The sequence below is a fragment of the Rattus norvegicus genome, chromosome 2 (assembly GCF_036323735.1).
Source record: "Rattus norvegicus strain BN/NHsdMcwi chromosome 2, GRCr8, whole genome shotgun sequence".
NCBI classification, from domain to species: Eukaryota; Metazoa; Chordata; class Mammalia; order Rodentia; family Muridae; genus Rattus; species Rattus norvegicus.
Genome location: NC_086020.1, coordinates 39,379,736 through 39,404,204, shown reverse-complemented (window position 1 = coordinate 39,404,204; position 24,469 = coordinate 39,379,736).

The window sequence follows — 24,469 nt, the reverse complement described above, 5'->3', positions numbered from 1 at the left end:
TATTATTCCTAGATTGTGCCTTTATGGACTACACCAGAGGGTCCCTAGCCTCTTGGCTTTCCATTGGGATTTCTATATTCCAAACCTAATCTGGAGGCAATGGAGGTGGCGGTTTGGTCTAGGCAACTGGTCTTTTCGTGTTATTATTGTATATCTGTTGTGTTCTATAAACTGAATTCCACAATTCTTCATGTGACTCTCTTATGCTATCTAATTTCCCTTATTTCTATAGTGCTCCTTATCTTTAAAAGTTGGGGTTTTCCCTTGAATTATCTCTTAATTAAATCACTTTTAAGTTGGCTACATTCTGTTTCTTATTGTCACCATGATTGATATATTTAATAGACCTCCTTGTTATTGAGATGAACCTCTAAGTTATGCTTCTGGTTATGAGAAAAGGGGATCACAGAGTGACTAGTATAGGTCCAGATGAACTTAAGAGAAAAGGAAGCATGGGTGGAAGCAGGTATTCCAGAAGGCTCCTATAGCCTTGACAGGCTGTTATTCTGTGTATGAAACACTAAACAGACTCTACTACATTGTGGACATTTATTACTATAAGAAATCTGGTGTGCAAAAGAAAACAACATCACTCAGAAATCACCAGCAAAGTGTACTCATGATAACCAGTAGAGACTCTACTATGTACTTCACACATTTCAGTGGTTTTTTTTTAGCTCTAGATTCTTGATTATTTCTTTTATGAATTATTACTTTTATAATGTTTATTTAAATATAACTATCTAAAGTAAAGTACATACATTTGTATAATAGCTAGGAAGCTCTGGTTTGAGAGGATCTCCACCACAATTATGGTACTGCTATTCTAAGATCTGGGTGTATGTTCAGGACACCCTGATTCTTTTTATTTTATCATCTAACCATCAGGTCAGGTCAAAACCAAGCCCATGTACATTTGTGGCTTTGAAGTAATAACTCCTTTGGACCTGTCAATTTTTCTGTAGTGTACAAATAAAAAAAGGCCAGGAATGCTTCTTTCAACACTATGTGAGGCTTACATAGTAAGCTGGAGTCATTGTCGAGCTTCACTTTGAAAAAGAATCAATGTTCATAACTGTGTATTATCCATAGTGTGAAGATGGCTTTGGAGACATTTTTGTATTAATATAACAGAAGTTAATTTCATTCTTGTTAAGACATTTTCTGACATGAGATTCGATCATCTGACCATGTCAGTAGCTGACAGAATTTGACACCTGCTGTAGCTTCTCTCTCTTTTAAAAAGTTATTCTTTTAAAGGCCTTATATCATAGATTTCTTTAAAAGCAGTTGACCCAGAATAGCTACCATATTTACCACCAAAAATAGAAACTCATTAGAGCTGGGAAAATATGTCTTATTTATTATAGCCACAAGATCATCAGGCCTAAGTGCCTTGTTCCCAGATTTCTTTCCTGTGTGGTAGATTATGTTAACATTGGAACAATATAATGAAGTTGATATAAACATGCTTCTTCTTGATGTTTAAGTGAAAAATTAGATGTAGAAAGGCTATCAGGACACACTGAGATCTGGGCTTATTTTCCACTGTCTTTGATTGTACTTTATCAGATTTGCTATATAACTGTAGAAAAGTGTCTCCATTTTTGTTTAGGTATTAGAATGGGCTAGTTTTCAGAGGATGCTCTCCCTTCACCCAATGTCTGTTGGTACTGAAAGTGCTTGTCTCCATTGCTATATTCAATTTTAAGCACAAATGTTATCTATTTTGAGATGAGGTACCAACCACTAAATAGACACAGACTTTCATCTTTCCCTAACCCGCCCCTAACTTCACTCTACTCGATTCTTACTATATAGAAGGGTTAAGTATCACCAAATATACCTTGATTGTGAATTTCAGAACAAATGGGTCAAAACATCACAGGGAGTAGAGACTTGTGTAGACAGCTTCAACATTTTCAAGCATCTTTCTTCCAGTGAAGAAAAGCATCCTCTGTTGCATATTGAATCTCGAGTTGAGAAAAATCTTATCTGGAAAAATCTAGAGTAATTATACTCCTTAGCAATAAAAGGAATGGCTTTGCTGATCTCAGCTTAGAGGTTTGAATTTTCAACTATTAACAAATATTGAATCTGAGGTATGGGTGGTTATGTCATCTTACGCATGGATTGATAATAGGAAAATAGAGGGTTCAGGGATGGCTGCATGTGGTAGCCAGCTGGTTACTGCAGCAACAAAACCCTGAGACAATAAACTCACAAGGAAAATGAGATGTTTTAGTTCATAGTTTTGGTTTCAGAGATTCCAGGTCATGATCACTTGGCTTCTTGCTTTTATGATTGTAGCTAGGTAGTACATCATGACGGAAGGATATGATAGAGCAAACCCTAGCTCTTTTGGCAGGAAACATAAGAGGAGGAAGTCAGAGAGGTTAGGGTCCATACTTTTCCCTTAATGCTTACTTCTGGTGACCTGAAGATCTCTCATTATGCCCTACCTCTTAAAGTTATACCACCTCAGGATAATGCCAACCTGGAGATCAAGCCATTAACAGAGAGGTATGTAAACAGATTTGGAGATAGAAAACCCTAGATGAATGATAAAAATATTACTGGAGCAATGTTAGAGAAATTAAAGAGACTCTGTCTTGCATTGGACATTTGTGTCATCATGTAGGTAACTCATGGGCCTACAGTGGAGAAACAGGGAACTAAGACGGCAGCACAGTGTTGAAAACTTTGGGTTGTGAGGTGAACCTGTGTTTTCAAATCTTAGTTTTGCCTCCTGCATTCAGACCACTTTGGAGTAGTTGTTCCTATTTTTTATTTGCATATTAGAACAGTGGACCTAGCTGAAGAATTTTGAAAACAAATGTAAATGGCCTCGTATTATTCTGCAGCATTTCAATCAGAGTAAGGGCAGAGAGCTGGGTCAGAAGATAATGGTTTTACAGTTGTGGCCCTCAAGCACTGGTATGTACTAGAGTCATCTGGAATTTGTAGAAATCAACTACAAGGCTCCATTGAAAACAAAAGTTAGAATCAAATGATTCTTTTATAGGTCAGAACATATGAATGTGCAACCATCCTGAAATATATGATGCTTTCTTGCTAAATATGATGATGTCTCTTACTAAATATGAACAATGGCCCAAGGGAGACATGGCAGAGATACTGAATCATTTTGGACAATATAAAAGAAATGTTGAAATCTAACACATTCGGGCAGCCATGTTTATCACTAGAAAGAATAAGATGACTACTTTTAGGTTATAAACATGACCATAAAGACAGAGCAATATATGGATGTGGGAGATCTGGTCACCAAGCACACAGACTACAGTTTGAGACATTGTGGTTGTGGTAGAGTGAAGGAAAGTTTTGCTTGGGGAGATTTGGTTTATTGGTGGATGTGGGGTTATATCTCAGCAAATGAGATAAGATGCTTCATAGCCTTGCTAAATTAGGTCTGGCCCATGAACTTGAAAATATGTTAGAAATGTAAACTCTTAGGCACCCATTTCATAGACCTATTGTTTAGGAGTTTGTACTTGAACAAGATTCATGGACAAGTCTTAGGGCAAGTCTATGATGCAGCATTATAATTTAGGGTAGACTGTGGTCTGGTAGAGCATATAAAGACACACAACCTCAGGTACTGCTCTAGTTAAGGTATGTGTATGGAGTGGACAAGTATGCTGAGCAGAAAGTCTTCAAAAAGAGATCACAGGTGTAAGGAGTCCAGACTTAGCACTGCCAAGCAGCATTTAACAGTCTAAAGACTGTTTGAGATTAATCTATTACCTGCTTTGTGGAAAAGAAATATTGTCATAAATAAAGTATTGTTTTATAATGACTGTGGTCTTTTGAGTATCTTCTGGAGTTAACACTGTTAGAAAGTTAATAACTTTTAAAAGTCTAGACTATTAGGAGGAAAAAAAGCCACAAAGCTTGAGGAAGACATGAACTGAGTTCTTTGCAAACATCTCTTTTTTTTTTCAATTTATACATGGTCTTTGGTCCTCCCTTATTCAGCAAAACTACATTTTTATGTAGCATTTCAAAATGCCAGGAGAGTGAAAGAAACATTTTATTTCTATTTTTGGAAAAGATGACCATTTTCCTGCATGTTTTATTATCCACAAAAACCTTTCATTTCCTAAATAGTATTTGTTCAAGCAAATCAGTGGAAGTTGCCTAAAGGCCTTCATAGCTTAGACACTTGTTAGCTCTCAAGCAGGTCTATCTTTTGAAAGCGAGAAGCAGAGAGCTTGGTACTATGGTGTCGAATGAAGTAGACAAGGGCATTTTCATGGGGGAACATCCTTTTTGGAGGGCAGGCTGTCTAGCAGGAGAGAGAGCTGTGAATCCCTCTTAGGGAAACAGTTCTTCCATCACTGCTCTCTGTACTGTACAGATTGATCTGTTTCTCCAGGTATGTAAATTAAAACAAGCCTAATTTTAGTAATTTGAAAGGTTGAGTAGGTGTCAATCTTGCTACTAAAATTTTTATCATTTCATTTTTATAATCAATGCATAGAATGAGCTGGACTATTTATATTCATTTGAAACAACCCCTGCCTATAAAACAAGTATTTATAGCAGGAAGGTAGGTTACACTTGCTATGAAGCTACTCAGAGTTGTCAGGGGAATGGGAGGTTGGTCAAAAGCCGATCAAAAGGGAAATGCATGTCTCCAATGACTTTCAAATCTGTTAATCCTTATCTAATTACCTAACATCTACCTCAAGACTTGAGACCCTAACATCATTTAGGAGATTGAAGTTCAGTTGATTTAGCTACTTATGGATGGCAGTGGGGTATAGAAGGATTTAGAGTATCCATTCCTCCTTTTCAGGCCTTGGACGACAATGCGATTCTGTTGTTATATATCATCTGAGTACAGATGGATCATAAAGGACAGGGAATAAAGTCAAGATGGAAATTGAGTACAGAAAGCCAAAAGATTAATAGCATTACTATTAAGATTATAATATATTTAATTCATTTCCATTATGAAAACTCAGAGAACCACTTCCAAAACCAAAAGAGTAGCTGTTGTCTATACTAGATTTTGTTATTCCTTTATGTATACCTTCTAAGAATCTGTGGGAAAGGAGAATGATAACAGGAAAACCTGGTGTTCTGGGTTTTTGGCGTGGACAATATCAAGGATGTTTCTGACTTCAAAGGGTGAACATTGTGGTTCCTATCCTTAAAACTGCCTGACCAGTTTCTAGATTCTGTTCTTATCATTAGCAGAGACAGTCACATATGAGCAGCTCAGACAGTGGGGATGGTAAAGATCAGTGGGCATCTGATCAGTTCCATATCCAGGGATACCCTGAAACCTTTAGCACAGTTATTACATTCTGTGTGTTTTGGGATTCTCTAAGAGAACTAGAGGATGTTCTGTGCAGCCAACAGGAAGCTAAGTCAGAAAACACATAAGAGCAGGAAGGTAAGGAATTTCCAGTAGGTTTGGAAGGGCTCCAGGCTTAGAGATGTTTGAGAAATTTGAAGATTTCTAGGAACTTTGTTGGTCTTCCTGTGAAGTCCCTGTCCTCTTCGGGTCACTCAGTCTTCCCCACAACTCTTCCATAAGACTCCCTAAGCTCCATCTCACGTTTGGCTGTGGTTCTCACATCTTTTTCATTGGTTTCTCGGTACAGTCTCTCAGAGGACAGTCATGCTAGACTTCTGACTGTAAGCATAACAGAGTATTATTAATAGTTTAAGGATTGGTTTTAGCCCCTGGGATGGGTCTCAGTGTGGGCCTGTCCCACCTGTGGATCCCATACTCCTAACTAGGTTGGCCTCAATGGGAAAGGACGTTCCTACTTATACGATGACTTGATATGTAGGGGAGAGGTGAGTGAGGGTGTGTACCAGGGAGCAATACCCAGGAGGCTCTCCTTTTTGACAGGAGAAGAGGGAGAATCTGTTTCCGGGGGTACTGAGAGGAGAGGGAGGCTGATAATTGCTATGTAGAGTGAATAAATAAATAAATTTAAGAAAGATTTCTGAAAACAAAAGAACTTGAATCTTGGTAGGTCAACAAGATCCATTTATTTAAAACAATGCTTGGGGCCGGGAGATGATTCAGTTAATGGAAGTTCTTATCCTGAACTTAAGAGTTTGATCACCGGCCCCTATGTCAAAAAGCTGGTCACACTTGTGATCACAGTGAGGAAGTGCAGACAGGAGGAAACAGAGGTTGGCTAGCCAGCCTGTCTAGCGGAAAGAGCAACCTTTGTGCTTTGTGAGAAACGCTGTCTCAAAAAATAAGATGGGGGACAAGAGATATGGTTCAAGATATGGTTAAAAGCACATGATGCTTTTTCAGAGAGCCAGAGTTCAGCTCTCAAACACTCATGTAAGGTAGAATACAACTGCCTGTTTCTTCAACTTCAGGGGATCTGATTCCCCTTCTGCCCTCTGTGGGCACCATATGCACATGCATATACCTAAACACACACACACACATACACATGCACACCCACACGCACACCCACATGCACACAAACATTCCCATGCACATGCATACCCACACAGACACATGTACATGCACATAATCAAGAATAAAATAAGTTGTTGACTATCTCTGGCTCTTATAATCATTTGCCTCTTCTGGGAAGATCCCTGGGCCCAGGGAGGGATGTGATACATTCAATTTAGAGATGAACATTCATAGTCCATTTGCACATTGACTATGGAATTCTCAAAAAAAATTAATGACATTATTTGAAATTAAAAAATTTAAAAATAATAAGATGGAGAAATGTTTGAGAAATAGTAATAATAAAAAAACCATTGTGCTCACATGCATACATAGGTGAGCATACACACACACACAGGCACATCAGCCATTGTCATATCTAGCAGGAACATATGCGAATTGTGGCTCATAGCATACCACGTGTTCTTATAGTCATCAGCTCTTATTTCACTCTCCCAAGAGAAGTGCCTAGTAAGTGTTACCGCCTTCAGTTTCCTTAAGGGGAAACTGAGCTCACTCTCTTGATCAGATTGTTTAAGTTCAGTGGACGGCTAGTAGCAGAAGTAGATGTACACCTCAATTAGTGCCCTTTCTACAGTCCCATCACTTTTCTGATGAATGCTTTCAGAAGATAATGATGAGCCTTAACACATATTCTTAAAATTTATTTTATATGACTAGGATGTTTATGGCAAAGTAAGAAACTGCAACTTCAGGTGGTGGTTTTGAATTTTATACTATAGTTCCAAAGTGAAAGGTTACGTTGATTTTCATGGTTTTTTTTTTTAACTAGAAATACTTTTTAATGTTTCCATTATTTGCCAATTATTCAAGTCAATAAAGAGAAGCAAGTCTAAATTTGAGATCACTCTGGTACTCTTTTCTTATTTTTGTCCCAAGAAAGATTTTTGTCTTCCCTACTTAGCTGGCCTGCTTTTTGCTGTAAAAACAAATAATCCATGGGAAGGTAAATATTAAGATGGCTCTTGAGTTCAGTAGAAAAAAATACCTTTCTCAAGAACACTAATTTAATTTACTCAGATTTCTAAAGCACCAAAGAGTCAATTCAGTGGTAATGTAGCTCCTGCTATGAATTGATTTATAATGGAAAGAAAAGTAATATTTTGGTACATAAGAAGAAAGATTACACAATGAAATGAAGAGAAAAAGGATTTTTTTTCTTAAAGACAGTGATACAAACTAAGGAGGAACATGATTTAGCTGCCAGGGTAGAAAGTTACCTCTGCCCTTCAAGGAACACTAGGAAAGGACACATATCCTGCATACATGTAAATTATGGGCCAGGGAATTTCTTGGGGGAATGGTGAAATTTTAAGGCACTGGAAGGGTATAAATTTGAAGGCAAATAAACCCATTGGTTATTATAGAGAGAAAGGATTTTTTAAAACAGGTTTGGGATTCAGGAAAGCAAACACCGAGGGCACTGGGTGTTTAAGGCGGCAGCAGGTTAGCAGTGCTCCAGAGACGATGGGAGGACCCTGGGTACATCTTTCTGCAACTAGTCCAATGGAATTTTTGTCTAATATCTTATCTAACAGAGACAGGTTTAATATCCTGAAAACAAACTTCTTGATAAAATATAGAACATTTTATACTTCTTGGGCTCTTGACACATACAATCAGTATGGTCTGCTTTGCTTGTTGATTAAAGAACACAGAAGAGCTTAGGCCATTAAAATGATTTATTGATGATAACTTCTGTCTGTTGAAAGAGTGGCCCCTGAATATGCAAGGTTAATAGTTTATTTACGCATGAATGTTATCCTCACCCATATCCTGCTCTCCTGTCCCTATCTCTCTTTCATTTTGCACTTCCTGTTTCTTGAGTTCTCATCTTCTGCCTAATGCTTGGATCCCAGCATGTCACTGTGTGGGTGCTGGGCGTGTTCACGACAGTCTATCTGCCCTCCACATCTGCATGGCGTGGGAATATTGGTTCTAGGACTTTCTTTTCTGTCACATCGAGAGTTTGGATGATGAGCCAGTACATCCCATGTTTAGTAGGATTTTTGTAGAAACCACTGTGAGTTTGACCAGATTTTGATAGATACAATTTAGTGGTGGGAGAGAAAGGGTTCCTTAGGCAGATAAGATTGCAAAATCCTGAGTGCTTAATCATTTACCTGCAGACTCACTGGCTCATGTACACATTAAAGGCTTGGAGAAATCTTTCAGAAACAGTTTGTGGTGAATTTATAATGTTGTTTCTAACAGGACGTAAAGGTGTGTATTTGTTTTCAGTTAGCATATTTCATGTGACTCTATAGAAAAATAGTAGCTTGACTTTAAGAAATGGCCCCAGTGTAAGCGTTTCTGATGTTTCTACGGTATTAGCAGATAGTATTTGGCATAGAACTTCCTATGGTGTAATTCAAATTGTTTTTTTATTTCCTTTGGTTATTTTCATCTTTGCTAGACTAAGCCACAGACTTGGAATAATCTGTACATTTCTCATCTACTCTGACAAAACCCAGATAAGATTGGAACAAGTCCAAGGGTATTATCTGAGCAGTGTCTATCCACGTGTGTCCAGATAGTCTTTGAGGAGTGATGTCTACTTCTTTCCCCACTGATGCAGCAATATTAGGACAGTCAGTAATTTAAAAAAAAAATTGCTTTGACCTGCGTTTGGAGTCTTCTCTTTGTTATAGTCACCCCAGGCCAGGAGCAGAACTTTCTGATAATATGGCTAAATTGCAATCCCTTCCAGCCAACACTCTGCTCCTGAAAATGTTTCTGCTTACCTGGGAATTGGGATATTTTGGAAATTATATTTTAAAGTGCTTACCTTAAGAGGATGCCACAGAGAGGCTTCAAAATGAGGCCACAGACCAGGCAGAGATGTACATTGCCTTGGGAATTTAAGCTGTCAAATAGAATATAGAAAAAAATGCTGGCAGTCCAATTTCCTTCCTCCATTCCCTCTGTGTGACTGGAACATAAGTCTCTCCCCACTCCCCTTTCTCTCTCTCCTCTCTCTCTCTCCCCTCCCTTCCTCTCTCTCTCTCTCTCCCCTCCCTTCCTCTCTCTCTCTTTCTCTCTCTCTCTCTCTCCTTTCTTTTTTAATGCTAACCCATTCCTTCATAACACAGACAATGTAGGCATTCTCTAGCCTAATACCATCTTAAATAAACCTATCTTTTGAATTAACTTGTAGTTGTACATATTTGTAGGGTGACAATTCAATGCATACATACAGCATGTTCTTGTCAAATTAGGATAATTAGCATTATTATCTTTACTTATCATTTTTTTATGTTTAGAGGTATCAATCTTCTAGAACATCATAAACTGTACAATAGGCCAGACACCATTTTGTGGCACCAGACATCTTTGTGGCATTTGCCATTTAATTTTCATGAAGATAACACTTCTGCACGTTCCGTGTAGGGGAAATTTTCTTTGGATATACTTGCCTTTTCTCTTGCTTTTTAACTGTAATTATTATTAAATCTGTTCCTAGACAATTTCATACTTGCATATAATTCATTCTGGTTGCTTTCAACTCTCTCTCTTTCTCTATCACTTTTAATTTTTTACAGTCCAGACATCCCCCATCCTGGTCCACCATCCCACAGTTCCTCAACCCATTCCTCCTCCCCTTACCCCCTGTCTCCAAGAGGAGGTTCCTAACCCCCATCCTTCCCACCACCAGGCTTCCCCACTCCCCAGGGCCTCAAGTCTTTCCAGAGTTAGGCACATCTTCACTCACTGAAAGACCAGGGAGTCCTCGGCTGTATGTGTTGGGGGTCTTGGAGCAGCTTGTGTATGCTGCCTGGTTGGTGGCTCAGTGTCTGAGAGATCTCAGCGGTCTGGTATAGTTGAGACTGTGGGTCTTCCTGTGGAAGAGCTCTCCTCCTCAGCTTTTTCCGGCTATTCCCTAATTCAACCACAGCAGTCCCCAACTTCAGTCCATTTGGATATTTCTTATTTACATTTCAAATGTTATTCCCTTTCCTGGTTTCCAGGCCAACAACCCCCTTACCCCTTCCCCTCCCCTTCTATATGGGTGTTCCCCTCACAAACCTCCCCCCATTACTGCCCTCTCCACAAGAAACCTGATCACTGGGGGTCCAGCTTTGGCAGGACCAAGGGCTTCCCCTTCCATTGGTGCCATTACTAGGCTACTCATTGCTACCTATGCAGTTGAAGCCCAGGGTCAGTCCATGTATAGTCTTTGATAGTGCCTTAGTCCCTGGAAGTTCTGGTTGGTTGGCATTGTTGTTCATATGGGGTCTCAAGCTCCTTCAAACTCTTCCAGTCCTTTCTCTGATTCCTTCAACAGGGGTCCCGTTCTCAGTACAGTGGTTTGCTGCTGGCATTCTCCTATGTATTTGCCATATTCTGGCTGTATCTCTCAGTAGAGATCTATATCTGCTTCCTGTCGGCCTGCACTTCTTTGCTTCATCCCTCTTATCTAGTTTGGTGACTGTATATGTATGGGCCACATGTAGGGCAACTATGAATGGGTGTTCCTTCAGCCTCTGTTCTAAACTTTGCCTCCCTATTCCCTCCCAAGGGTATTCTTGTTCCCCTTTTAAAGAAGGAGTGAAGCATTCGCATTTTGGTCATCCTTCTTGAGTTTCATGTGCTCTATGCATCCAGGGTAATTTGAGCATTTGGTCAATTATCCACTTATCAGTGAGTGCATACCATGTGTGTTTTTCTGTGATTGGGTTACTTCACTCAGGATGATATTTTCGAGTTCAATCCATTTGCCTATGAATTTCATAAAGTCATTATTTCTGATAGAGGAGTAGTATTCCAAGGTGTAGATTTACCACATTTTCTGTATCCATTCCTCTGTTGAAGGGCATCTGGGTTCTTTCCACCTTCTGGCTATTATAAATAAGGCTGCTATGAATATAGTGGAGCAACTGTCTTTGTTATTTGTTGGAGCATCTTTTGGGTATATGCCCAAGAGAGGTATAGTTGGATCCTCAGGTAGTTAAATGTCCAATTTTCTGAGGAACCTCCAGACTGATTTCCAGAATGGTTGTACCAGTCTGCAATCCCACCAAAAATGAAAGAGTGTTCCTCTTTCTCCACATCCTCACCAGCATTTGCTGTCACCTGAGTTTTTGATCTTAGCCATTCTGACTGCTGTCAAGTGGAATCACAGGGTTGTTTTGATTTGCATTTCTTTATGACTAAAGATGTTGAACATTTCTTTAGGTGCTTCTCAGCCGTTTGGCTGTCCTCAGCTGTGAATTCTATATTTAGCTCTGATCTCCATTTTTTTAATAGGGTTATTTGTCTCCCTGCAGTCTAACTTTGTGAGTTCTTTGTATATTTTGGATATAAGCCCTCTATCAGTTGTAGGATTGGTAAAGATCTTTTCCCAATCTGTTGGTTGTCGTTTTGTCCTAAAAACAATGTCCTTTGCCTTACAGAAGCTTTGTACTTTTATGAGATCCCATTTGTTGATTCTTGATATTAGAGCATACGCCACTGATTATTTGTTCAGGAAATTTTCTCCAATGCCCATGTGCTCGAGATTCTTCCCCACTTTTTCTTCTATTAGTTTGCGTATACTTGGTTTGATGTGGAGATCCTTGATCCACTTGAACTTGAGCTTTGTTCAGGGTGATAAAAATAGATTGATCTGCATTCTTCTACATGCTGGTCTCCAGTTGAACCAGCACCATTTGCTGAAAATGCTATCATTTTTCCACTGGATGGTTTTGGCTCCTTTGTCAAAAATCAAGTAATCCTGGATGTGTGGGTTCATTTCTGGATCTTCAATTCTATTCCAACAGTCTACCTGCCTGTCTCTGTACCAATACCATTCAGTTTTTATCACCATTGCTCTGTTATACTGCTTGAGTTCAGGGATAGTGATTCCCCTGGAAATCCTTTTATTGTTGAGGATAGTTTTAGTTATCCTGGGTTTTTTGTTATTCCAGATGAATTTGCAAATTGTTCTGTCTAACTCTCTGAAGAATTGGATTGGTATTTTGATGGGGATTGCATTGAATCTATAGATTGCTTTTGGTAAAATGGACATTTTTACTATATTAATCCTGCCAATCCATGAGCATAGGAGATCTTTCCATCTTCTGAGGTCTTCTTCAATTTCTTTCTTCAGAGGCTTGAAGGTATTATCATACAGATTTTTCACTTGCTTGGTTAAAGTCACACCGAGGTATTTTATATTATTTGGGACTATTATGAAGGGTATTGTTTCCTAATTTCTTTCTCGGCTTGTTTCTCTTTTGTGTAGAGGAAGGACTGATTTATTTGAGTTAATTTTATACCCAGCCACATTGCTGAAGGTGTTTATGAGGTTTAGTAGTTCTCTGGTGGAACTTTTGGGATCACTTAAATGTACTAGCATATCATCTCCAAATAGTGATATTTTGATTTCTTCCTTTCCAATTTGTATGCCTTTGATCTCCTTTTGTTGTCTGATTGCTCTGACTAGGACCTCGAAAAATATATTGAATAAGTTGGGAAAGAGTTGGCAGCCTTGTCTAGTCCCTGATTTTAGTGGGATTGCTTCAAGTTTCTCTCCATTTAGTTTAATGTTAGCAAATGGTTTGCTGCTTATGGCTTTTACTATGTTTAGGGATGGGACTTGAATTCCTGTTCTTTCCAGGACTTCTATCATGAAGGGGTGTTGAATTTTCTCAAATGCTTTCTCAGCATCTAATGAAATGATAGTGTGGTTTTTATCTTTCAGTTTATTTGTAGTGGATTACGTTGATGGTTTTCCATATATTAAACCATCCCTGCATGCCTGGGATGAAGCCTACTTGATCATGGTGGATGATTGTTTTGATGTGCTCTTGGATTCGGTTTGCCAGAATTTTATTGAGTATTTTTGCGTCGATATTCATAAGGGAAATTGGTCTGCAGTTCTCTTTCTTTGTTGGGTCTTTGTGTGGTTTAGGTATAAGAGTAATTGTGACTTCATAGAAGGAATTTGGTAGTGCTCCATCTGTTTCAATTTTGTGGAATAGTTTGGATAGTATTGGTATGAGGTCTTCTATGAAGGTCTGATAGAATTCTGCACTAAACCCATCTGGACCTGGGCTCTTTTTGGTTGGGAGAATTTTAATGAGTGTTTCTATTTCTTTAGGTGTTATGGTGTTGTTTAAATGGTTTATCTGTTCCTGATTTTTCTTTGGTACCTGGTATCTGTCTGGAAATTGTCCATTTCCTCCACATTTTCAAGTTTTGTTGAATATAGTCTTTTTTTTAGGATCCGATGATTTTTTGATATTTCTCTGATTCTGTTGTTTTGACTCCCTATTTACTTCTGATTTTCTTAGTTTGGACACAGTCTCTGTGCTCTGGTTAGTCTGGCTAAGGGTTTATTAATCTTGTTGATTTTCTCAAGGAACCAGTTTTTGGTTCTGTTGACTCTTTGTATAGTCCTTTTTGTTTCTACTTGGTTGATTTCAGCTCTGAGTTTGATTATTTCCTGCCTTCTACGCCTCCTTGGTGTATTTGCTTCTTTTTGTTCTAGAGATTTTAGGTATCCTGTCAAGCTGCTGACATATGCTCTCTCCTGTTTCTTTTTGCAGGCAATCAGAGCTATGAATTTTCGTCTTAGCACAGCTTTCATTGTGTTTCATATGTTTGGGTATGTTGTAGCTTCATTTTCATTAAATTCTAAGAAATCTTTAATTTCTTTCTTTATTTTTTCCTTGACCAGGTTATCACTGCGTTGAGCATTGTTCAAATTCCATGTATATGTGGGTGTTCTTTCTTTATTTTTATTGAAAACCAGCTTTAGCCCCTAGTGGTCTGATAGGATGCAAGGGATTATTTCTATATTTCTGTTTCTGTTGAGGCTTGTTTTATGACTAAGTATGTGGTCAATTTTGGAGAAAGTATCATGAGGTGGTGAGAAGAAGGTATATCCTTTTGTTTTAGGATAGAATGTTCTATAAATATCTGTTATGTCCATTTTGTTCATGACTTCTCTTAATCTGTCTATGTCTCTGTTTAATTTCTGTTTCCATGATCTGTCATTTATAAAAGTGGGGTGTTGAAATCCTACTATTGTTGTGTGAGGTGCAATGTGTGCTTTGAGCTTTAGTAAGGTTTCTTTTATGTATGTAGGTGCCCTTGTATTTGGAGCATAAATATTTAGGATTGAGAGTTCATCTTGGTGGATATTTCCTTTTATGAATATGGAGTGTCATTCTCTATCTTTTTTGATGACTTTTGGTTGAAAATCAATCTTATTCGATATTAATATGGCTACTCCAGCTTGCTTCTTGAGACCATTTGCTTAGAAAGTTGTTTTCTAGCCTTTTATTCTGAGGTTGTGTCTGTCTTTGTCTCTGAGGTGTGTTTCCTGTAGGCAGCAAAATGCTGAGTCCTCATTATGTATCCAGTTAGTTAATCTGTGTCTTTTTATTAGGGAAGTGAATCCATTGATATTAAGGAATAGTGATCGTTGCTTCCTGTTATCTTCATATTTGGAGGTAAGATTAGTTTGTGTACTTGTCTTCTCTTTGTTTTTTGCAAAACGATTAGTTTCCTGCTTTTTCTAGGTGTAGCTTTCCTCCTTGTGTTGGGCTTTACTATTTATTATCCTTTGTAGGACTGGATTTGTAGAAAGATATTGTGTAAATTTGTTTTTTTTCATGGAATATCTTGGTTTCTCCATCCATGTTAATTGAGAGTCTTGCTGGATACAGTAACCTGGGCTGGCATTTGTGTTCTCTTAGAGTTTGTAAGACATCTGTCCAAGATCTTCTGGATTACATAGTCTCTGGTGAGAAGTCTGATTTAATTCTAATAGGTCTGCCTTTATATGTTACTTGACCTTTTTCCCTTACTGCTTTTTTTTTAATTTTTTTTTTATTAACTTGAGTATTTCTTATATACATTTCAAGTGTTATTCCCTTTCCTGGTTTCCGGGCAAACATCCCCCTCCCCCTCCCTTTCCTTATGGGTGTTCCCCTCCCAACCCTCCCCCCATTGCCGCCCTCCCCCCATAGTCTAGTTCACTGGGGGTTCAGTCTTAGCAGGACCCAGGGCTTCCCCTTCCACTGGTGCTCTTACTAGGATATTCATTGCTACCTATGGGGTCAGAGTCCAGGGTCAGTCCATGTATAGTCTTTAGGTAGTGGCTTAGTCCCTGGAAGCTCTGGTTGCTTGACATTGTTGTACTTTTGGGGTCTCGAGCCCCTTCAAGCTCTTCCAGTTCTTTCTCTGATTCCTTAAACGGGGGCCTATTCTCAGTTCAGTGGTTTGCTGCTGGCATTCGCCTCTGTATTTGCTGTATTCTGGCTGTGTCTCTCAGGAGCGATCTACATCCGGTTCCTGTAGGCCTGCACTTCTTTGCTTCGTCCATCTTCTCTAATTGGGTGGCTGTATATGTATGGGTCATATGTGGGGCAGGCTCTGAATGGGTGTTCCTTCAGTCTCTGTTTTAATCTTTGCCTCTCCCTTCCCAGCCAAGGGTATTCTTTTTCCTCATTTAAAGAAGGAGTGAAGCATTCACATTTTGATCATCCGTCTTGAGTTTCGTTTGTTCTAGGGATCTAGGGTAATTCAAGCATTTGGGCTAATAGCCACTTATCAATGAGTACATACCATGTATGTCTTTCTGTGAATGGGTTAGCTCACTTAGGATATTTTCCAGTTCCAACCATTTGCCTACGAATTTCATAAACTCGTTGTTTTTGATAGCTGAGTAATATTCCATTGTGTAGATGTACCACATTTTCTGAATCCATTCCTCTGTTGAAGGGCATCTGGGTTCTTTCCAGTTTCTGGCTATTATAAATAAGGCTGCAATGAACAAAGTGGAGCACGTGTCTCTTTTGTATGTTGAGGAATCTTTTGGGTATATGCCCAAGAGAGGTATAGCTGGATCCTCAGGCAGTTCAATGTCCAATTTTCTGAGGAACCTCCAGACTGATTTCCAGAATGGTTGTACCAGTCTGCAATCCCACCAACAATGGAGGAGTGTTCCTCTTTCTCCACATCCTCGCCAGCATCTGCTGTCACCTGAGTTTTTGATCTTAGCCATTCTCACTGGTGTGAGGTGAAATCTCAGGGTTGTTTTGATTTGCATTTCCCTTATGACTAAAGATGTTGAACATTTCTTTAGGTGTTTCTCAGCCATTCGGCATTCCTCAGCTGTGAATTCTTTGTTTAGCTCTGAACCCCATTTGTTAATAGGGTTATTTGTTTCCCTGCGGTCTAACTTCTTGAGTTCTTTGTATATTTTGGATATAAGGCCTCTATCTGTTGTAGGACTGGTAAAGATCTTTTCCCAATCTGTTGGTTGCCGTTTTGTCCTAACCACAGTGTCCTTTGCCTTACAGAAGCTTTGCAGTTTTATGAGATCCCATTTGTCGATTCTTGATCTTAGAGCGTAAGCCATTGGTGTTTTCTTCAGGAAATTTTTTCCAGTGCCCATGTGTTCCAGATGCTTCCCTAGTTTTTCTTCTATTAGTTTGAGTGTGTCTGGTTTGATGAGGAGGTCCTTGATCCACTTGGACTTAAGCTTTGTACAGGGTGATAAGGATGGATCGATCTGCATTCTTCTACATGTTGACCTCCAGTTGAACCAGCACCATTTGCTGAAAATGCTATCTTTTTTCCATTGGATGGTTTTGGCTTCTTTGTCAAAAATCAAGTGACCATAGGTGTGTGGGTTCATTTCTGGGTCTTCAATTCTATGCCATTGGTCTATCTGTCTGTCTCTGTACAAATACCATGCAGTTTTTATCACTATTGCTCTGTAATACTGCTTGAGTTCAGGGATAGTGATTCCCCCTGATGTCCTTTTATTGTTGAGGATAGCTTTAGCTATCCTGGGTTTTTTGTTATTCCAGATGAATTTGCAAATTGTTCTGTCTAACTCTTTGAAGAATTGGATTGGTATTTTGATGGGGATTGCATTGAATCTGTAGATTGCTTTTGGCAAAATGGCCATTTTTACTATATTAATTCTGCCAATCCATGAGCATGGGAGATCTTTCCATCTTCTGAGGTCTTCTTCAATTTCTTTCCTCAGTGTCTTGAAGTTCTTATTGTACAGATCTTTTACTTGCTTGGTTAAAGTCACACCGAGGTACTTTATATTATTTGGGTCTATTATGAAGGGTGTCGTTTCCCTAATTTCTTTCTCGGCTTGTTTCTCTTTTGTATAGAGGAAGGCAACTGATTTATTTGAGTTAATTTTATACCCAGCCACTTTGCTGAAGTTGCTTATCAGCTTTAGTAGTTCTCTGGTGGAACTTTTGGGATCACTTAAATATACTATCTTATCATCTGCTAATAGTGATATTTTGACCTCTTCTTTTCCGATCTGTATCCCCTTGATCTCCTTTTGTTGTCTGATTGCTCTGGCTAGAACTTCAAGAACTATATTGTATAAGTAGGGAGAGAGTGGGCAGCCTTGTCTAGTCCCTGATTTTAGTGGGATTGCTTCAAGTTTCTCTCCATTTAGTTTAATGTTAGCAAGTGGTTTGCTGTATATGGCTTTTACTATGTTCAGGTATGGGCCTTGAATTCCTATTCTTTCCAGGACTTTTATCATGAAGGGGTGTTGAATTTTGTCAAATGCTTTCTCAGCATCTAATGAAATGATCATGTGGTTCTGTTCTTTCAGTTTGTTTATATAATGGATCACGTTGATGGTTTTCCGTATATTAAACCATCCCTGCATGCCTGGGATGAAGCCTACTTGATCATGGTGGATGATTGTTTTGATGTGCTCTTGAATTCGGTTTGCCAGAATTTTATTGAGTATTTTTGCGTCGATATTCATAAGGGAAATTGGTCTGAAGTTCTCTTTCTTTGTTGTGTCTTTGTGTGGTTTAGGTATAAGAGTAATTGTGGCCTTGTAGAAGGTATTCGGTAGTGATCCAGCTGTTTCAATTTTGTGGAATAGTTTGGATAGTATTGGTATGAGGTCTTCTATGAAGGTGTGATAGAATTCTGCACTAAACTCGTCTGGACCTGGGCTCTTTTTGGTTGGGAGACCTTTAATGACTGCTTCTATTTCTTTAGGAGTTATGGGGTTGTTTAACTGGTTTATCTGTTCCTGATTTAACTTCGGTACCTGATATTTGTCTAGGACATTGTCCATTTCCTGTAGATTTTCAAGTTTTGTTGAATATAGGCTTTTATAGTAAGATCTGATGATTTTTTGAATTTCCTCTGAATCTGTAGTTATGTCTCCCTTTTCATTTCTGATTTTGTTAATTTGGACACACTCTCTGGGTCCTCTCATTAGTCTGGCTAAGGGTTTATCTATCTCGTTGATTTTCTCACAGAACCAACTTTTGGTTCTGTTGATTCTTTCTATGGTCCTTTTTGTTTCTACTTGGTTGATTTCAGCTCTGAGTTTGATTATTTCCTGCCTTCTACTCCTCCTGGGTGTATTTGCTTCTTTTTGTTCTAGAGCTTTTAGGTGTGCTGTCAAGCTGCTGACATATGCTCTTTCCTGTTTCTTTCTGCAGGCCATCAGTGCTATGAGTTTTCCTCTTAGCACAGCTTTCATTGTGTACCATAAGTTTGGGTATGTTGTACCTTCATTTTCATTAAATTCTAAAAAGTTTTTAATTTCTTTCTTTATTTCTTCCTTGACCAGGTTATCATTGAGTAGAGCATTGTTCAATTTCCACGTATATGTGGGCATTCTTCCCTTATTGTTATTGAAGACCAGTTTTAGGCCGTGGTAGTCCGATAGCACGCATGGGATTATTTCTATCTTTCTGTACCTGTTGAGGCCCGTTTTTTGACCAATTATATGGTCAATTTTGGAGAAAGTGCCATGAGGAGCTGAGAAGAAGGTATATCCTTTTGCTTTAGGATAGAATGTCCTATAAATATCTGTTAAGTCCATTTGGCTCATGACTTCTCTCAGTCTGTCGACATCACTGTTTAATTTCTGTTTCCATGATCTGTCCATTGATGAGAGTGGTGTGTTGAAATCTCCCACTATTATTGTGTGAGGTGCTATGTGTGTTTTGAGCTTTAGTAAGGTTTCTTTTACGTATGTATGTGCCCTTGTATTTGGGGCATAGATATTTAGGATTGAGAGTTCATCTTGGTGGATTTTTCCTTTGATTAATATGAAGTGTCCTTCCTTATCTTTTTTGATGACTTTTAGTTGGAAATTGATTTTATTTGATATTAGAATGGCTACTCCAGCTTGCTTCTTCTGACCATTTGCTTGGAAAGTTGTTTTCCAGCCTTTCACTCTGAGGTAGTGTGTGTCTTTGTCTCTGAGGTGTGTTTCCTGTAGGCAGCAGAATGCAGGGTCCTCGTTGCGTATCCAGTTTGTTAATCTATGTCTTTTTATTGGGGAGTTGAGGCCATTGATATTGAGAGATATTAAGGAATAGTGATTATTGCTTCCTGTTATATTCATATTTGGATGTAAGTTTATGTTTGTGTGCTTTCATTCTCTTTGTTTTGTTGCCAAGACGATTAGTTTCTTGCTTCTTCTAGGGTATAGCTTGCCTCCTTATGTTGGGCTTTACCATTTATTATCCTTTGTAGTGCTGGATTTGTAGAAAGATATTGTGTAAATTTGGTTTTGTCATGGAATATCTTGGTTTCTCCATCAATGTTAATTGAGAGTTTTGCAGGATACAGTACCCTGGGCTGGCATTTGTGTTCTCTTAGGGTCTGTATGACATCAGTCCAGGATCTTCTGGCCTTCATAGTTTCTGGCAAGAAGTCTGGTGTGATTCTGATAGGTCTGCCTTTATATGTTACTTGACCTTTTTCCCTTACTGTTTTTAATATTCTTTCTTTATTTTGTGTGTTTGGTGTTTTGACAATTATGTGACGGGAGGTGTTTCTTTTCTGGTCCAATCTATTTGGAGTTCTGTAGGCTTCTTGTATGTCTATGGGTATCTCTTCTTTTAGGTTAGGGAAGTTTTCTTCTATGATTTTTTTTTCTGCCCCCCCTCTTCTATGATTTTGTTGAAGATATTTACTGGTCCTTTGAGCTGGGAGTCTTCACTCTCTTCTATACCTATTATCCTTAGGTTTGATCTTCTCATTGAGTCCTGGATTTCCTGTATGTTTTGGACCAGTAGCTTTTTCCGCTTTACATTATCCTTGACAGTTGAGTCAATGATCTCTATGGAATCTTCTGCTCCTGAGATTCTCTCTTCCATCTCTTGTATTCTGTTGGTGAAGCTTGTATCTACAGCTCCTTGTCTCTTCTTTTGGTTTTCTATATCCAGGGCTGTTTCCCTGTGTTCTTTCTTGATTGCTTCTATTTCCATCCTCAATTCCTTCAACTGTTTGATTGTGTTTTCCTGGAATTCTTTCAGGGATTTTTGTGTCTCCTCTCTATGGGCTTCTGCTTGTTTATTTATGTTTTCCTGGAATTCTTTCAGGCATTTTTGCGATTCCTCTCTGTAGGCTTCTACTTGTTCTCTAAGGGAGTTCTTCACGTCTTTCTTGAAGTCCTCCAGCATCATGATCAAAAATGATTTTGAAACTAGATCTTGCTTTTCTGGTGTGTTTGGATATTCCATGTTTGTTTTGATGGGAGAATTGGGCTCCGATGGTGCCATGTAGTCTTGGTTTCTGTTGCTTGGGTTCCTGCGCTTGCCTCTCGCCATCAGATTATCTCTAGTGTTACTTTGTTCTGCTATTTCTGACAGTGGCTAGACTGTCCTATAAGCCTGTGTGTCAGGAGTGCTGTAGACCTGTTTTCCTCTCTTTCAGTCAGTTATGGGGACAGAGTGTTCTGCTTTCGGGCGTGTAGTTTTTCCTCTCTACAGGTCTTCAGCTGTTCCTGTGGGCCTGTGTCTTGAGTTCACCAGGCAGCTTTCTTGCAGCAGAAAATTTGGTCTTACCTGTGGTCCTGAGGCTCAAGTTCGCTCGTGGGGTGCTGCCCAGGGGCTCTCTGCAGTGGCAGCAACCAGGAAGACCTGTGCCGCCGTTTCCGGGAGCTTCAGTGCACCAGGGTTCCAGATGGTCTTTGGCTTTTTCCTCTGGCGTCCGAGATGTGTGTGCAGAGAGCAGTCTCTTCTGGTTTCCCAGCCTTGTCTGCCTCTCTGAAGGTTTAGCTCTCCCTCCCACGGGATTTGGGTGCCGAGAACTGTTTATCCGGTCTGTTTCTTTCAGGTTCCGTAGGTGTCTCAGGCAGGGGTCCTGCCGCTCCTTGGCCCTCCCCCACGGGAGCCCAGAGGCCTTATACATTTCCTCTTGGGCCAGGGATGTGGGCAGGGGTGAGCAGTGTTGGTGGTCTCTTCCGCTCTGCAGCCTCAGGAGTGCCCACCTGACCAGGTGGTTGGGTCTCTCTCTCACTGGGTCTGGGAGCAGAGAGCTGCTGTGGGCCGGGATCCGCGGGTGTGGCTCCCTTACTGCTTTTAATATTCTTTCTTTGTTTTGTGCATTTCGTGTTTTGACTATTATGTGACAGGAGGAGTTTCTTTTCTGGTTCAATCTATTTGGAGTTCTGTAGGCTTCTTGTATGTTTATGGGCATCTCTTTCTTTACGTTAGGGAAGTTTTCTTCTGTGATTTTGTTAAAGATATTTACTGGTCCTTTGAGTTGGGAGTCTTCACTCTCTTCTATACCTATTGTCATTAAGTTTGATATTCTCATCATTTCCTGGATTTCCTGTATGTTTTGGACCAGTAGCTTTGTCCCTTTTACATTATCTTTGACAGTTGTGTCGATGATTTCTATGGAATCTTTTTCTCTTGACATTCTCTCTATCTCTTGTATTCTGTTGGTGATGCTTGTCTGGCCCCTTTTTTCTTCCTTTGGTTTTCTATGTCCAGGGTTGTCTTCCCTCTGTGCTTTCTGTATTGTTTCTATATCCATTTTCAATTCCTTTATCTGTTTGATTTTGTTTTCCTGTAATTCTTTCAGGGATTTTTGTATTTTTTCTCTAAGGGCTTCTGCTTGTTTACTTGTGTTTTCCTGCATTTCTCTAATGGAGTTCATTATGTCTTTCTTAAAGTCCTCCAGCATCATTATCAAATGTGATTTTAAATCTTGCTTTTCTGGTGTGTTTGGATATTCAGTGTTTGCTTTGGTGGGAGAATTGGGCTCCGATGATGCATGTAGTCTTGGTTTCTTTTGCTTGGGTTCCTGCGCTTGCCTCTTGACATCAGGTTGTCTCTGGTGTTACCTTGTTCTGCTATTTCTAGCAGTGGCTTGACCATCCTATACGCCTGTGTGTCAGGAGTGCTGTAGACCTGTTTTCCTGTTTTCTTTCAGCCAGTTATAAGAACAGAGTGTTCTGCTTTCAGGCGTTTAGTCGTTCCTGTCTCCTGGCTTTCAGCTGTTCCTGTGGGGGTGTGTCCTGAGTCCACCAGGCAGGTCACTTGGAGCAGAAAAGTTGGTCTCACCTCTGGTCTCAGGCCTGAAGTTGCCCCTCAGGACTAGGTTTCAGCTCTCCAGGAGGGCTGGAACCAGAAGGGCCTGCCCTGTGTTCTCTAGGATCCCTGTCCTCAGGGGGCCCATATTTTGCTAGGTGTTTTCCTCTAGAGTCAGAAATGTGGGCAGAGAGTAGTCTCCTCTGGTTTCCTAAGCATGCCTGCCCCTCTGAAGGTCTAGCTCTCCCTCTCATGGGATTTGGGTGCAGGGAGCTGTTTGACTGGGTCCCTTCAGATCTGGGCGCAGTCTGGACCACATCACTCCTGCAGCTTGAACTCACCTATCTTCCTGTTCCCAGAGGCCTTGAACAGTTTCCTCTTGGGCCAGGGATGTGGGCAAAGGTGGGCAGTACTGGTGGTCTCTCCTGCCTTGCAGTCTCAGGAGTGCCCACATGTGTTGGCGATCAGCTCTGTCTCCCATGGATTTTGGGAGCTCCCATGGAGCTGTGGGCTGGGTTCAGCGAGGTTTGGGCACCAGCTAGAAACTGCAAGTCCCCTCTGAAAAACATTAAGTAACAGTTTGCATGGTCTACATTTTCTAAACTGTCAAATTATGATTATAGTACTTCATAGTCTAATTTTTTTTAATTGAGAGATTTTTCATTTCATGAGCAATATGGTTCTGATTCTATTTCCTGTCCTTTTCCTTTTTGTTTGTTTGTTTGGTTGGTTGGTTGGTTTTCTGTTCCAGTTTGGTGTGGTTTTTTTGTTTGTTTTGTTTTGTTTTGTTTTGAGTTGATCTGAAGGCTAGATCAAAGCAGTCAAATGAGGAATTTTCTACCACTCAGCTTTGGATTCTATTTAGTATTTAATTGACAGAATGATGCCCGTTAATAATGGATGGGACAGTCTGCTTTGCTTGGTTTCCTGATTTAAAAAATCACCCTTGTGTATACATTTCAAATGTAAGAGTGTCCATTGATTGAGTCTGACTAACAAATTAAATTTATTGACACAAGTCACAAGTGATAAAATGTGTGTGAAATGCTTTGTATAATGCTAGATGCAGAGTTAGGAGGAGGAGAGGTTGGAGAGCACCAGCAAATCATCAACAGACCAGTATAATCAATACAGTTATTGTTACCATCAGCCACATTGATGCTGTGATCCTATGGCTTCTAAGTGCCTGCTCTTGGGTCTTTTCGGGTTCAAAGTCTGAACCCATGGGCAGGAACAAAAACTAGCATAGATCCTCACAGGTCTCAAGAGAAATAGAATCGTTCTTGCTTGTAGCTGGGTCTGGCCTAGGAACTTACCAGTGGATCAGTTGCTCTTTCTTTCCCCAATGGCTGTTTCTACCCCCTACTACTGGGAATTATTGCCCTAAATAAAGTCTGTGCTTGCAAGACTTAGTCTCAAGTTCTACTGCTGTTCTAGACTCAAGTAATAATCACAACAAAATGTCAGGAAAATAATTAATATCCTTCATATCCTCTCCTATGAATATTTGTGTTCCCCCTTTTAAGAGAGAGTGAAGCATCCATATTTTGGTCATCCTTCTTCTTGAACTTCATGTGGTCTGTTGATTGTATCTTGGGTAATTCGAGCTTTTGAGCTAATATCCACTTATCAGTGAGTGCATACCATGTATGTTTTTCTGTGATTGGTTACCTCACTCAGATTGATATTTTCTAGTTCAATCCATTTGCCTATG